The sequence below is a fragment of the Cervus canadensis genome, chromosome 29 (assembly GCF_019320065.1).
Source record: "Cervus canadensis isolate Bull #8, Minnesota chromosome 29, ASM1932006v1, whole genome shotgun sequence".
NCBI classification, from domain to species: Eukaryota; Metazoa; Chordata; class Mammalia; order Artiodactyla; family Cervidae; genus Cervus; species Cervus canadensis.
Window position 1 is genome coordinate 41,371,157 of NC_057414.1, and position 12,871 is coordinate 41,384,027.

The window sequence follows — 12,871 nt, forward strand, 5'->3', positions numbered from 1 at the left end:
GCCGGTGTCTAGAGCCCGGGAGCCGCAACTGCGGAGCTCCCCGCAATGGGAAGCCCACGCACCTAAACAAAGAGTAGTTACCACTCACTGCAACCAGAGAAAGCACTTGCAGCAACGAAGACCCAGCACAGCCATAAATAAGCAAATAAAAGGAGGAAATGATATTTATTTTTAAAGATTATTTAGAGGGAATTCTTCACTGGTCAATAATGCAGATTTGTTCTCCTTATGCCCCCAACCTGCACGCTTGGATCTGACCTGACAGCCTGAGCCTCCTCTTTGCATTGATGTTTTTCAGAGTCTGTCATTCTCGTGAGTTTTCCTTTGAGAATATAACTAAGACTGGACTTGCGTGGCGGTCCAGGGGTTAAGACTCTGCCTTCCAATGCAGAGGGTGGGGTTTCAATCACTTGCCCAGAAACTAAGATCCCACATGCAGCAGGGTACAGCCAGAAATTCTGAACAAACAAATAAATAAAAGTTGTTTTTAAAAAACATAATTTGTAAAAAGAAGATGCATATATCCAAGACAAAAGAGAAGCCCCAATCCTATGGATGCTGCATGAGTGGGTAAAAACTTTAAGATGAGGGAATTGAGGAGAAACCTCATAATATCCGAAGGATTCTTGGTGCAAAAGTTACTAAAGCCACTCCCTCACTCCCACAGCAGCCGGAGACACACACCTGCCCATCCCCAGGCTGACTGAGCTGGACTAGATAGGCATCGAAAAGCTGTGCTACCTTCCTCCCGACTGAATCAGTGTCCAAGCGGTGCCTCCCTGGACTCCTCGGAAATATCACCAAGCAGAAGTTCTTCCGAGGGGTGAGCACAACCTTCGGGAAGACTAGCACCACCCGAGAGTGCCGTCCCAATCTGTCTGTCTTTGGTAGGTTCAGAGGAGGACTCAGGAAAGGGGGGTGTCCTGGAAGGAAGCAGCCCAGGTGCACGTGAGGGACTGTGCCCGGGGGGCAAGGAGACGGGCTGAGAGTGAAGGCGCTTCCGGAGCCGCCGCTGCACACACAGGTCTGAGCTGGAAGGCGGAACCAGAAACTGAGTGATGAAATAGAAACACATTCTTCGTGGTGATCGAACTCCCAGATTAAGCCCGCTTTATTTCTTTTTTAAAAAATTCATCTCTGTAGCATCTGTTTGCCTCTGGGCATGTGAAGCTTTTGCCTTCTTGTTCAGTCCTCTTCCAGAGGCGAGAGGGGTGAGAAGCGTCACGTTCTGATTCGGCACCAGATTGCGTCACGAGTGGATGGATCGTTCTCCTTATAAATGCATCAAATCTGACCAGTCAACATGTGGGTCTGACAGTCACTGAGTGTTTTGAACAAGAAACCACAGCAGTGAGGAGCTCTAAAAGGCCACAGCCTCTGCTTTGAGGCGCTCCTGTGGGACTGATCATGCCAGCCTGGCTACACCTGGCTTTATGCACCTGCCCTGATGTCTGCACAGGTCAGGGTTTTCTAAATGGAGATCTCAGCCCTTCCTGACTCACTGGTAATCAGACCCTTTGTTTTCATTTAAGACGTCCTCCACTAGTAACAGCTTTGGATAGTTATCCTCTGGTTTGTCTATCCTCCTACCTACTTACATCCTCCAGAAGAGTCTCATATTTAAATAAGTCCAAGCATGAATCTCTGGTAAAGAGAAGACTATTCCTGTAAAAAGGGTAAGTCTTCCCAGGTTTGTGTGCCTCAGCTGGGACTGCTGACACAAATAATTTTCTTTTCTTTCCTAGAACTGATCTCCATTGCATTTTCCTTTTCTTTTCATCTATGATTTTTTTTTTTAATCACCAAAGAAGAGGTTTGTTGCCTAAACTGAAAAAAAAGGTCAATAACCAATCTGTGTCTTGTTGTATAAAAAATTCTTTAAGGTCCTACAAATGCAGGTGATTATTACCAAAAGACTTGCATGATAAGGGAAGTGGAGGAATCCTGCAGGGAGCTTACGGCCTGGGTAAGGTCATTCCTGAGCAGGTAACAACTGTTTCACAGCGCTGCTCACAGGCCTCTCTGATGGCCACATTTTCAGAACGGAGAATTGGTGGCAGTCTGATGCACTCAGCAAAGGACCAGTGTCTTCTGCCTCAGAAATTGAGATTGTCCCTAAAGCTGATGCCACATGGCTTCCCACAGCACGGCTCAAAGAAGCCTTTCTCTGTTGCACTCAGCTTAGTAGGTGAACGCAGGGATCTCGCAATCACTTCACACCTCAGTTTCCTCCCACTGCCTGCTCTTTTTGGTAAACCAGAGTTTATCACGTTGAAGAAAGCAAAGGTTCATACAATCTTCCAAACTGACCTATCCACAATTTTCTCCCCCCCACCCCCCACCAAATCAGCCCCCTTCCCCTTTAAAAAGAGATAGGTCAGCAGAACATGAGCATAGCTCCGCCTACTGACGATTCTTGGCAGGACCTGCTACTGCTCTGTATAAGGCTGGCACTTTCCAGATTAAAAAGCAATTCTTCCAAAACCGCAGTCCAAAAGCTATTAGGACCTGGACTTTGGACAAATGCCAAAGGTGACAGTCCCGGTCTTCTTCCAGAGAGAGTAGGAAAAAGACCCACTAGAAGGAAGAAATCTTCAATGATCACATAGAAAAGCTAAGTAAAATGTTGGAACCTGTTCAACCACCCTACTTCAGTTAGAAGGTACTTTTTAACAACATTAGGAAAGCGAAACTAGCTGTGGGTGGGGTGGAAATGTTGCCAGGTCATCCCGCCTGAAAAAAACCCCACGATTGTGCCTACATGACGGACGTGCCACGGCGGCACCATGGTGGCACCGCTGCGCCACGTGGCCGCGAGGACCACGCTAGCATTTTCTGTGGCTCCTGCCCAGGGGGCTATTCCCCGTGTTTTGGTGACCACTAGCTCATCACTTGAGGTGACTGGGTTACTGATTTGTTATTCCACAGCGTGATTAAGAAACAATCATCTAGGAAAACACAGATGCACACATCAGTGTGTAAGAAAAGGCCCGAGGGTGCTGAGGGCTTGCTGGGTCAGGCGTCTTGGTGAGAAGGTGGGCGGGTAGGGGGCAGGAGGGCAGGACCCAGGGAGATCCGGCCAGGCGACTCCGAGGCCAGCCCAGCAGCGCCCTCTCCTGGAAGTCTGGAGCAGGCCCGGCGCGGGCGTGCACGCCTTCTTCCAACCAGATGCGCGACTGCCCCCTATTGGACAAAATGCTCTTCAGCTTTGCCGGATAGACGGCTGAAGGGAGACATTGGCTATAAGGCCCGCCAGGTGGCTTCAGGCGAGGCAGGACCTTCTAAGTTTCAGTTTCCACATCTATAAAATGGAAGTGGTCGGTAACAGTATCTGGCCTTGCAAACGGCTGTTATCAGGAGGAAATGAATGAAGTACCAGTGTGTTCACCTCTGCCTGCCGTTCTGCTCTCTGCCCTGACAACATCCAAGTCACTTTCCTGAGGTGATCTTTCTCTCCAGTGTCTTTGAACCAAGGGCACAATCATAAAAACAATTTAGTCATGTTATTCTAAGCTCTAGTAGCTAGTGGCACCTCACTTCTGGTAGCTTTAATAATTTCACAAATGCTTTAAGAGTAATTCTGGAAGCACTTTTTAAAAAAAAGCATTTATCATGATTTAAATCAATTTTCTGATAATTTATGGTTAGTGTCTAAATCCTCCACTGGATTATGAGTCCCCTAAATTCGGGCACCTGTGTGTCTTCTGTATTACCGGTACCTACCAGCATGGTGCCTACTGCACAACACATGTGAGATAAATATCTATTGAATAAACACATAGATGAATCACAAGAATTGGTAAAGGCCAGCCAGAAAGGGCACAGTCAGATATGGGGGGAACAATCCTTTTTCAAGAATGCTAACAGGGACTTTCCTGGTGGTTCAGTGGCTAAGACTTCATGCTCCCAATGCAGGGGACCTAGCCTTACACCTGGTTGGGGAACTAGATCTCACATAGGATCCTGCATGCCACAGCTGAAAAAGAAGAAAAAAAAAAAAAAATCCCACATGGCAACAAAAATTCAAGATCTCCCATGTTGCAGCTAAGATCCAGCACAGTCAAATAAATTAATTACAAATTAAAAAAAAGAGTGGTGACAAACTAATATTAAAAATGAGAGACTTCCCAGGTGGCCCAGTGGCTAAGACTCTGTTCTCCCAACACAGCAGGCCCCGGGTCAACCCCTGGTCAGGGAACTAGATCCCACACGCTGCAAATGAAGATCCTGCATGCTGCAACTAAGACTCCTGTGCAGCCAAATAAATAATTTTTTTTTTTTTTTTTTTACAAATGAAAGGGCAGGGTGATGAAAAAATTTCAGAACTAAATAGAGGTAATGGTTGCACAATCACCTGAAGGCACTAAATTTCACTGGATCATACACTTTAAAATGGTTAATTATACGTTATGTGGATTTCACCTCAATAATAAAAAAAAAAAAATGAAAGGCCAGAATCGTAAATAATTATGATCCATGATGATTTAGGCATTCTACAAATATTTGATGAAGTCAATATAAAGAGAATAACTTTGATACAGTGTTTGATGGTTTACTTAAATGTCTCCATGTAAATGATTCATCTGTGCCTCTCAACCGGCCCATGGATTTGCCCAGGAGGAAACCGAGGAGCCCGGATGTTCCCACAGTGACTTCCTATTCCTCAGACGGGCTAGGAGCGCTCACCACTGGGAGGCGCTGTTCCCTCAGCCTCCTGCCTGAAAAGGACTTCCTCCAACCAGTTGCTTCTCTCTCACCCCTTTCTGGGCCTGACTTGGAGAGTCATCTCATCAGAAAGGCCTTCCCCAACCACTTTCTCCAAAAAACACAGTCCAGCCACTCCCCTTTGTCATTTTCTCTCTGCTACCCTGCTTGGTTTTTCTCAAAAATTCTTAGCTCATGTTACATATGGACACAGGTTTTCTGTCTCCTTCCACAATAGCATAAGCAACAGAACAGGGGTATTCGTCAGCTTTGTTCTCTGTTACAATCCTGACTTCTGGAATAGTGCCTGATAGGTGCTGAAGAAATACTTGTCAAAGAATGAAGAAGCAGTAGAATTTTACCAAGAACCTGTCTGGATCTTTGGGGGAGTCTAGGTTTTATAGGTGATACTACAAAAATGAAATTACAATATGTGTGTGTGCTCAGTCATGTCTGACTCTTTGCGACCCCATGGACTGTAGCCTTCCAGGCCCCTCTGTGGGAATCTCCAGGCAAGAAAACTGGAGTGGGTTGCCATTTCCTTCTCCAGGGGATCTTCCTGACCCAGGAATTGAATCTGTGTCTCTTTAATCCACCTGTGTTGGCAGGTGGATTCTTTACCACTGAGCCAATTATAATGTGACTGAAATAAAGTACCAAGTTGGGGACAAGTTCCTCTTGTCCCCAAGGGTGGGGCACCTGTCTGTTGTGTCCCTGGCTCAGCATGGTGCCATCCACCTAATACGGGCATTTGTCTATATGATATCAACAAGACATGATGGATTCCAGGCGATACTGCCAAAAATGGCAGAACTGACCACAACACACATCCAGGTCCCACCCTGGGTGTGCACACTGGGGGACTGGGGGTGGAGAATTTCTGAGGAGGAGAGGAAGGGAGGAAGGAGAATGTGCTGGGCAGGAGTCAGAGTCCAAGGAGCACCAGAGTGTGACCTCTCAAGCCTTAAGTAATCAGGGTAGGAATAGCTCCTGAGATCAAATTGATCTGCAGTGCAAACCTTGTGAGATTAATTTGGGCCCACTAGGGGGAAGATCCCAGGGCAGACCTCTTAAGAGTTGGGTCAGGGTGGTCTGACAACACGATAACCCTTGCAAGATGGACAATGAACCTCTGAGACCCAGTGGCCATCCCAGAGGAGTGCCCAGTGGCCTCTGAGAAATCCGTGCCCAGGAGCAGCAGCTGCCGCCTTCCTTCAGTCCCTGAGTCAGGCAGCCAAGCACAGAGGAAAACCTTCTGGGGTCGCATACAGGACACAGATTAGGAGCCAAACTCTAAAGCTCTGCTGTCTCCTCTCTTCCTTGCACCTGTTTGCACCTGGGTCTCTTAAGTGCAGTTTACAAATTGCAAACAATCTCACACAAACATAAAATCTATCATTTGTCCAAACTGGTGGCTGCTATGGCCCTTGTTACATCTTAGATGGAACAAAATAGTTAACGTGGACAGATACCTGTTTGTCATCCTGTGCCTCACATTCTAACTAAATGGAACAGAAACACGTTTCAACCTTTAGTAAATTGCAAAAACCTTTAAAAAATGTTCTGAACTTGAATGTCTACAGAGAATTCCAAGCTATGTAAGCTATGACACACACACACATGTTTTCTCCAAAAACTTCCTTATAATATGTTCAAAGTTCACAGCTGAAAATTTCAGCAGGGACTTCCCTGGCGGTCTAGTAGTTAAGACTTCACTAAGCAGTGAGTAATGGGTTCCATCTCTGATTGGGGAGCTGAAATCCCACATGCCTCACAGCCAAAAACCCAAAACATTAAATAGAAGCAATACTGTAGCAAATTCAATAAAAACTTTGAAAATGGTCCACAGCAAAAAAAAAAAAAAAAAAAAAAAAACCTTTTTAAAAATTCAAGCAAATTAATCAATTACAAAACAAATTAAACACACACAAAAAAATCACAACACGATTTGCATAGCTCTCATTACTTTGGCCATTTTCCAAGGGGTGATTGACACTTCATTTTAATGGGTGTTGTTTCCGGGAACTATGACCATTGATCTTTGGCCTGTAGGTAAACCTCCTCCTTGTGGGCACTCAAGCATGGGTGGGTATTTACTTTTTCTCAATTCCCACAGCATGGAAGAAAAAACAAAGCAAAACGCGTTACTGTTTTTATCTTATATTCCCTAACATTCAGAAAGAGTATTTGGCCATCAGCTGGAGGCCTGGGCTTGACATGAGATCGAATGAGCAGGCACGGCCTGGTGTCAAACTGAACCAGCAAACTTGAGCATCTGCAGGGGGGCAGGGACCCAGGCAGGCTGGCGGGCTCTGGTCCACAGCCGCCAAAAGCAAGGCAGATGGGCAGCAAGAGTTGCTCTACGGGCCCGGGCAGCCAGAGCTTCTTACTTTTCAGGAAAAACCAGAAACCCAGGTTTTAATAGGTACTCTATTTTTAAACATTAGCAATTAGTTCTAAAAACTGCTTTCAGAATATTCTATGGGCCCAGTGACTCTACTTGCGGTCCTGTGGTTAAGATTTTGCCTGTCCATGCAGAGGATGTGGGTTCGATCCCTGGTCAGGGAGCTCAGATCCCCCACATGTTGCATGGCCCCTCCCCAAAAAATCAAAACATAAAACTGAACCAATATTGCCACAAATTCAACAGACTTTAAAACTGGTTGCATCAAAAAAAAAAAAAAGAACTTCTAAAAATTCATTTGAAAAAAAAATATGGGCCAAGCAGTACACATCTGTGGCCTAATATGGCCCTCAGGCAGCCTGGCTGTGAATCTGGGGAGCCTGAATCTGCCACTCTTTAACTGCGCCTGGTGGTTGCTTTCCTTCCTTCCCTTGGGTTCAAATCCTTGGATTCAAAGTGATATACCTGCCTAGACACTTTGACCACTCCAGGGCCCAACTTCCTCATCTATAAAATGCAGATAATAACATAACTCCTCTCATATGGTGATTATGGGAGAAAAGGAGATACTGCAGGCAAAGAATCTACCTGCAAAGTAGGCATTTGGTGAAAGACATCAGCTATGATTAGTTGTAAGCCTGGTGTCTCCCTCATCACCATCATTCAAAATTAATCAGCAAATTCTGTCAAATAGGATTTATCCTCCAGTCTGTCCTCTTGTTCTCATCCCCATTTTCTGTGCCTTAGTTTTTAGTCTTGTCCTCTCACTTCTGAACTGTTCATTCCAGTGATCTAATGAACAGACCTCCTGAGCAGGGGACTCTGTGCCAGGGACCTACTTAGTGTCCCATTTTGACCCACTCCCATGCTGCTCCCAGCTGACTCAATCTCTGCTCAGCAAATGATGAAAAGCAGACATGCTGGAGTCTTTTTCCCTGTCACCTACAGAACAAAGGCCAGTTTCCTTATTCTTGCATGCAAGGCTCCCCCCACCCCCAGCTCACCTCCTCCCAGTCTCTATAATCCTCTCTCTGTTCCAGCTACACCAAACTACTTTTTTCACCTTTTCCCAAGTGAGTCACATGGTTTCTGGTCATCATACGTTGGCAACACTATTCTTCCTGCTTAGAATGTTTGTTGTCCTCTTCTCACCCAATGTCAACCCCTTCTCACCCTGCTAAGTCCAGCCCCAAATGGTCATCTCCACCAGGAAGCCTTCTGGGATCACCTCTCTAAGCAGTCACCCTGCCTCCTCTGCATTTCCCACCAGGCAGAGTACACAGGTCCCTTCAAGTCCTCTCACAGTGCGTGGTAACTGGTTTACTAAGGCATCTCTCTCGGGATGAGACAGACAGGAAGCTGAGGGTAAGAACCTGGTCCCTGATATTTGTTGTATTTCCAGCTAGCACGTTGGTGAGTGTTCAGTGTTGGCTGAATGAATTAATGGGACCAAGAGGGCACTTGAACAAAAGCCATACAATAATGCCACTTTTATACAACTTGTTGTTAGAAACAGGGATCTTGGACTTCCCTGGTAGTCCGGTGGTTAAGACTCCAAGCTGTCACTGAAGGGGGCACAGTTTCAACCCCTGGTCAGGGAAGTTCCGACTGTCGCAATTTGTGGCCAAAAAGGAAAAGACAAAAACAGGGATCTTTGGGAATATGCAAAGAAAGAATAATAAAAACATATAAAATCACCCAAGAGCCCACAATTCCCTGTAATGTGCACATTTTGGTAAAGTTTAGTAAAAATATATATATATTATATAAAGTTCTAGCTACTCAGATGATTAAGAATATCTGCACTTACACAAGGTGGTGTCATGGTGTCTTGATCTTCACTTTTTCTTTCTGTGGTCTCAGTGGAATGCATCTCATATTCCAGGAGAAAATGTAATTCAGCCAAAGAACAAGTCTGATGATTTAGTTCACAGTTTATATACTGTGAAGCGCAATCTGAGAGACTCACGTAACAGAAAACTGTCCGTCTTGACTGGGTGCCTGTGCATGCCTCTTAGAAGAGGGGCAACAGTTTCTCTACACTCAGATATCACCAGAGGAGGCCCAGAGTGGTTAATCTTGGGAAGGCAGAGGTCTGAGGAAGAAAATAAACATCATTGTCTTTTGGCATTTATGTTCTTAACTTGCCTCTGAAGCATTCATTCAACAAGCATTCACTGGGACTTCCCTGGTGGTCCAGTGGTTAAGATTCCATTCTTCCACTGCAGGGGGCACAGATTTGATCCCTAGTCCAGGAACTAAGATCCTGCATGCCACGTGGCATGGCAAAAAAAAAATAATAATAATTTTTAAGAAACAAGCATTCATTGAATGAACGGACAGGTGGCTCCACAACCTTGCTCCCTGACTCCCAGCCAGAATGGCAGACCGTGCTGTGAAAGGCTAGAACAGGTTGTCAGACTCGGCTAGCAACAGCAGAAGCAATTCAGTACAATGGTTCCCCATGCAGTTCTGGGTTCAGGCTTGCCTTGGCTCCGGGCCTGGCCCAGGCAGTTTCTAGTTAAGTAGAGCTGAGAGACTGACAGTTCTTATCTTAGAGGGTTGTTGGAAGGATTATATGATAGAGAATATGTTAAGTGCTCAGTATAGTACCTACGAGATTATTTTGATTATTATAAGAATTCAGTCAATGTTAGCTATCCTCATTTGCTAAGACGATCCTACTGATAGGTTTGAGCCTTCTGTAGTTTATCTTTACAACTCTGTCCACACCCAATATCTCCACTTTACTGCCTTAACTATGAGATCAGAGTTCCTAGAGAATGCAAGAAACAGCAAGCTATAAACTTCTAACCAGGGCCTTTCCTGGTGGTCCAGTGATTAAGACTCTGTGCTTCCACTGCAGGGGGCAAGGGTTTGATCCCTGAACTAAGGGATCAGGGAACTAAGATCTCACATTTTGCATGGTGTGGCCAAAAAAATAAACTTATGACTGATAAATAAGCAGAAATAATGGATCCAAGGAGAAGAAAACAGGCCACATATACCAAACACCTGGTTGGGTACAGTGACTCAATCATAAAATAGATCTGGACCCTTCATGGCCAGGGAGATATGGATAATAAAGAGGTATGCCTTCAAATTGCTAGGGGAAATTCCACACCTCTGCAAGCCTAGACAAGTGTGGAATGATATTTTCAGGAATTCAAGGCTTCAAAAAATCTGAGATATTCTAAGGAACAGCATAAATTATTATAGCAATTTCTCAATAGGTGTTAAATAGTATTGAGACAAGTAGTCACTGAATTGAAGGACTGATTCACACAGCACCTACATGCTGAGTACCTGTGATGCATTGGTTAGAGAATTGACTGGAACAGGTAACCCAACAGATACACGCTGATTCCCTCTGGAGCTTATATTCTAGTGGAGAGAGATAGTAAACAACCATAGAGGGGAAACTGATTCAGATGAATGCTCCAGAGAAAGATGGAGAAGGATATGGCAACCCACTCCAGTGTTCTCCAGTATGCCTGGCAAATTCCATGGACAGAGGGGCCTGGTGGGCTACAGTCCATGGGGTTGCAAAGAGTCAGACACAGCTGAGCGACTATCACTCATTCCAGAGAAAGAAAATCAGGGCTGAAAGCCTCCATTTGGAGTATACAAGGACTGTAGCTGGTAGAGGATCTGGCTAAGTGACACAATCAGATAAATCCAGAATGCTGGCCAACTATAAGAACACGGGCCAGAGACTTCCCTCGCAGTCCAGTGGCTAAGGGTCTGGGCTCCCAATGCAGGGGGCCTGGGTTTGATCCCTGGTGGGGGAACTAGATCACACATGCCACAATTAAAACCTGGCACAGCCAAATAAATGATCTGAAAAAAAAGTTAAAAAAAAAAAAAGAATCGCCTTGCAATGCAGGGGATGCGGGCTCCTTCCCTGGTCAGGGAACTGAGACCCCACATGCTGCAGAGCAGCTAAGCCCAGTGCACTGATACTGCTGGTGCACGTTGGAGCCCACGTGCCACAACTGGAGTCAGTGTGGCAAGAAAAGATCCTGCAGGACCCAACAGAGACCCGACGCAGCCAAATAAATAAATAAATGTTTAAAAAAAAAGAATATACGCCAAGTTAGGTAAAAAGCTATCAAAGTTGTTAAAAAACAAAAGAAATGGGAGATTAATGTAAATTTAAAAGAGGCATCACCGACTGGATGGACATGAGTTTGAGTAAACTCCGGGAGTTGGTGATGGACAGGGAGGCCTGGCGTGCTGCGATTCATGGGGTCGCAAAGAGTCGGACACGACTGAGCGACTGAACTGAACAATCACATTCAACATATAAGCCTTGCTTGGATCCTAGGCCAAGGGAAAAAAATTATAAAGTATATTTTGGGAACCAGGAAGGACTTTGGAATACAGATTGAATGTTAGATGATATTAGAGAATTATTCTTAATTTTTAACTTATTAAATTAAAGCTTTTTAATTTGCTTAGGTATTATGACTATGTAGGAGAATGTCTCTATTCTTAGGAGACACACACTGAAATATACAGTGTGCTGTGTGCGCTCAGTCGCTCATTCACGTTCAACTCTGCGACCTCATGGACTACGGCCTGCCAGGGCCCTCTGTCCGTGGAGTTCTCCAGTCAAGAATACTGGAATAGGTTGCTATTTCCTATTCCAGGGGATCTTCCTGAGCCAGGGATCGATTCTTGCATCTCCTGCATCTCTTGCATCTCCTGCCCTGGCAGGTGAATTCTTTACCAGCGCACCATCTGGGAAGCCCCAAAATATATATAGAAAAGGCAAATAGAGCAAACTGTTAGTAACTGCTGAATCTAGAATATTTTATTGCCTATTGCTCTAATCATTAACTTTTCTGTATATATTAAAATGTCCAATATAGAAAAACTAGATAAAAAGGAATGGAGAAGGACTCACTTAGTCGCGTCTGACTCTTTGTGACCCCATGGACCATACAGTCTATGGAATTCTCCAGGTCAGAATACTGGAGTGGGTAGCCTTTCCCTTCTCCAGGGGATCTTCCCAACCCAGGGATCTAACCCAGGTCTCCAGCAATGCAGGAGGATTCTTTACCAGCTGAGCCACAAGGGAAGTCCAAGAACACTGGAGAGGATAGACTATCTCTTCTCCAGGAGATGTTCCCGACCCAGGAGTTGAACCGGGGTCTCCTGCATTGCAGGAGGATCTTTACCAACTGAGCTATCAGGGAAGCCCAATCATTAACTTTTCTGTATATGTTAAAATGTTCAGTATAGGAGAACTGGATAAAAAGGAGTGGAGAAGGACTTTTCTGGTAATCCAGTGGGGAAGAATCCACTTGCCAATGCAGGGGATTTGGCTTAAATCCCTGTTTCGGGACGATTCCACGGGCTGAGGGGCAACTAAGCCTGTGTACCACAACTGCTGAGCGTGCACACCTAGAGCCCATGCTCCATAACAAAGGAAGTCACTGCAACAAGAAGCCCGTGCACTGCAACTAGAGTGGCCCAGGTTTGCCGCAACCAGAGAAAGCCTGCATGCAGCAGTGAAGACCCAGCACGCACACACAAAACAAAAAGAATACTAAAAAAGATATATATATATATATAAGGAATGGAGGAAAAGTAAGCGTAGATAACTTTTTGGAGGAATTTAGCTGTGAAGGGAGTGTATTAGTTTTCTAGAGCTTGCTGTAAGAGATTATGACAAACAGTGGCTTAAAAGAACAGAAACATACTCTCTCACAGTTCTAGGGGCCAGAAGTGCAAAATTAAGGAACTGGCAGAGGCCAC

The 12,871-nt window shown here is 45.2% G+C and overlaps 1 protein-coding gene across 5 annotated transcripts in view; it reads right to left on the reverse strand.

Moving 5' to 3' along the window:
- The window catches only part of LOC122431026 (trichohyalin-like), a 33,365-nt gene that overhangs the window by 15,069 nt on the left and 5,425 nt on the right, over window positions 1-12,871 (reverse strand). For 3 of the 5 annotated variants that reach the window (XM_043452054.1, XM_043452055.1, XM_043452053.1), the window contains one exon: window positions 8,919-9,203. The gene's annotated coding sequence lies outside the window, so the exon portion shown is untranslated. The other 2 variants (XM_043452056.1, XM_043452057.1) reach the window with 2 other exon arrangements.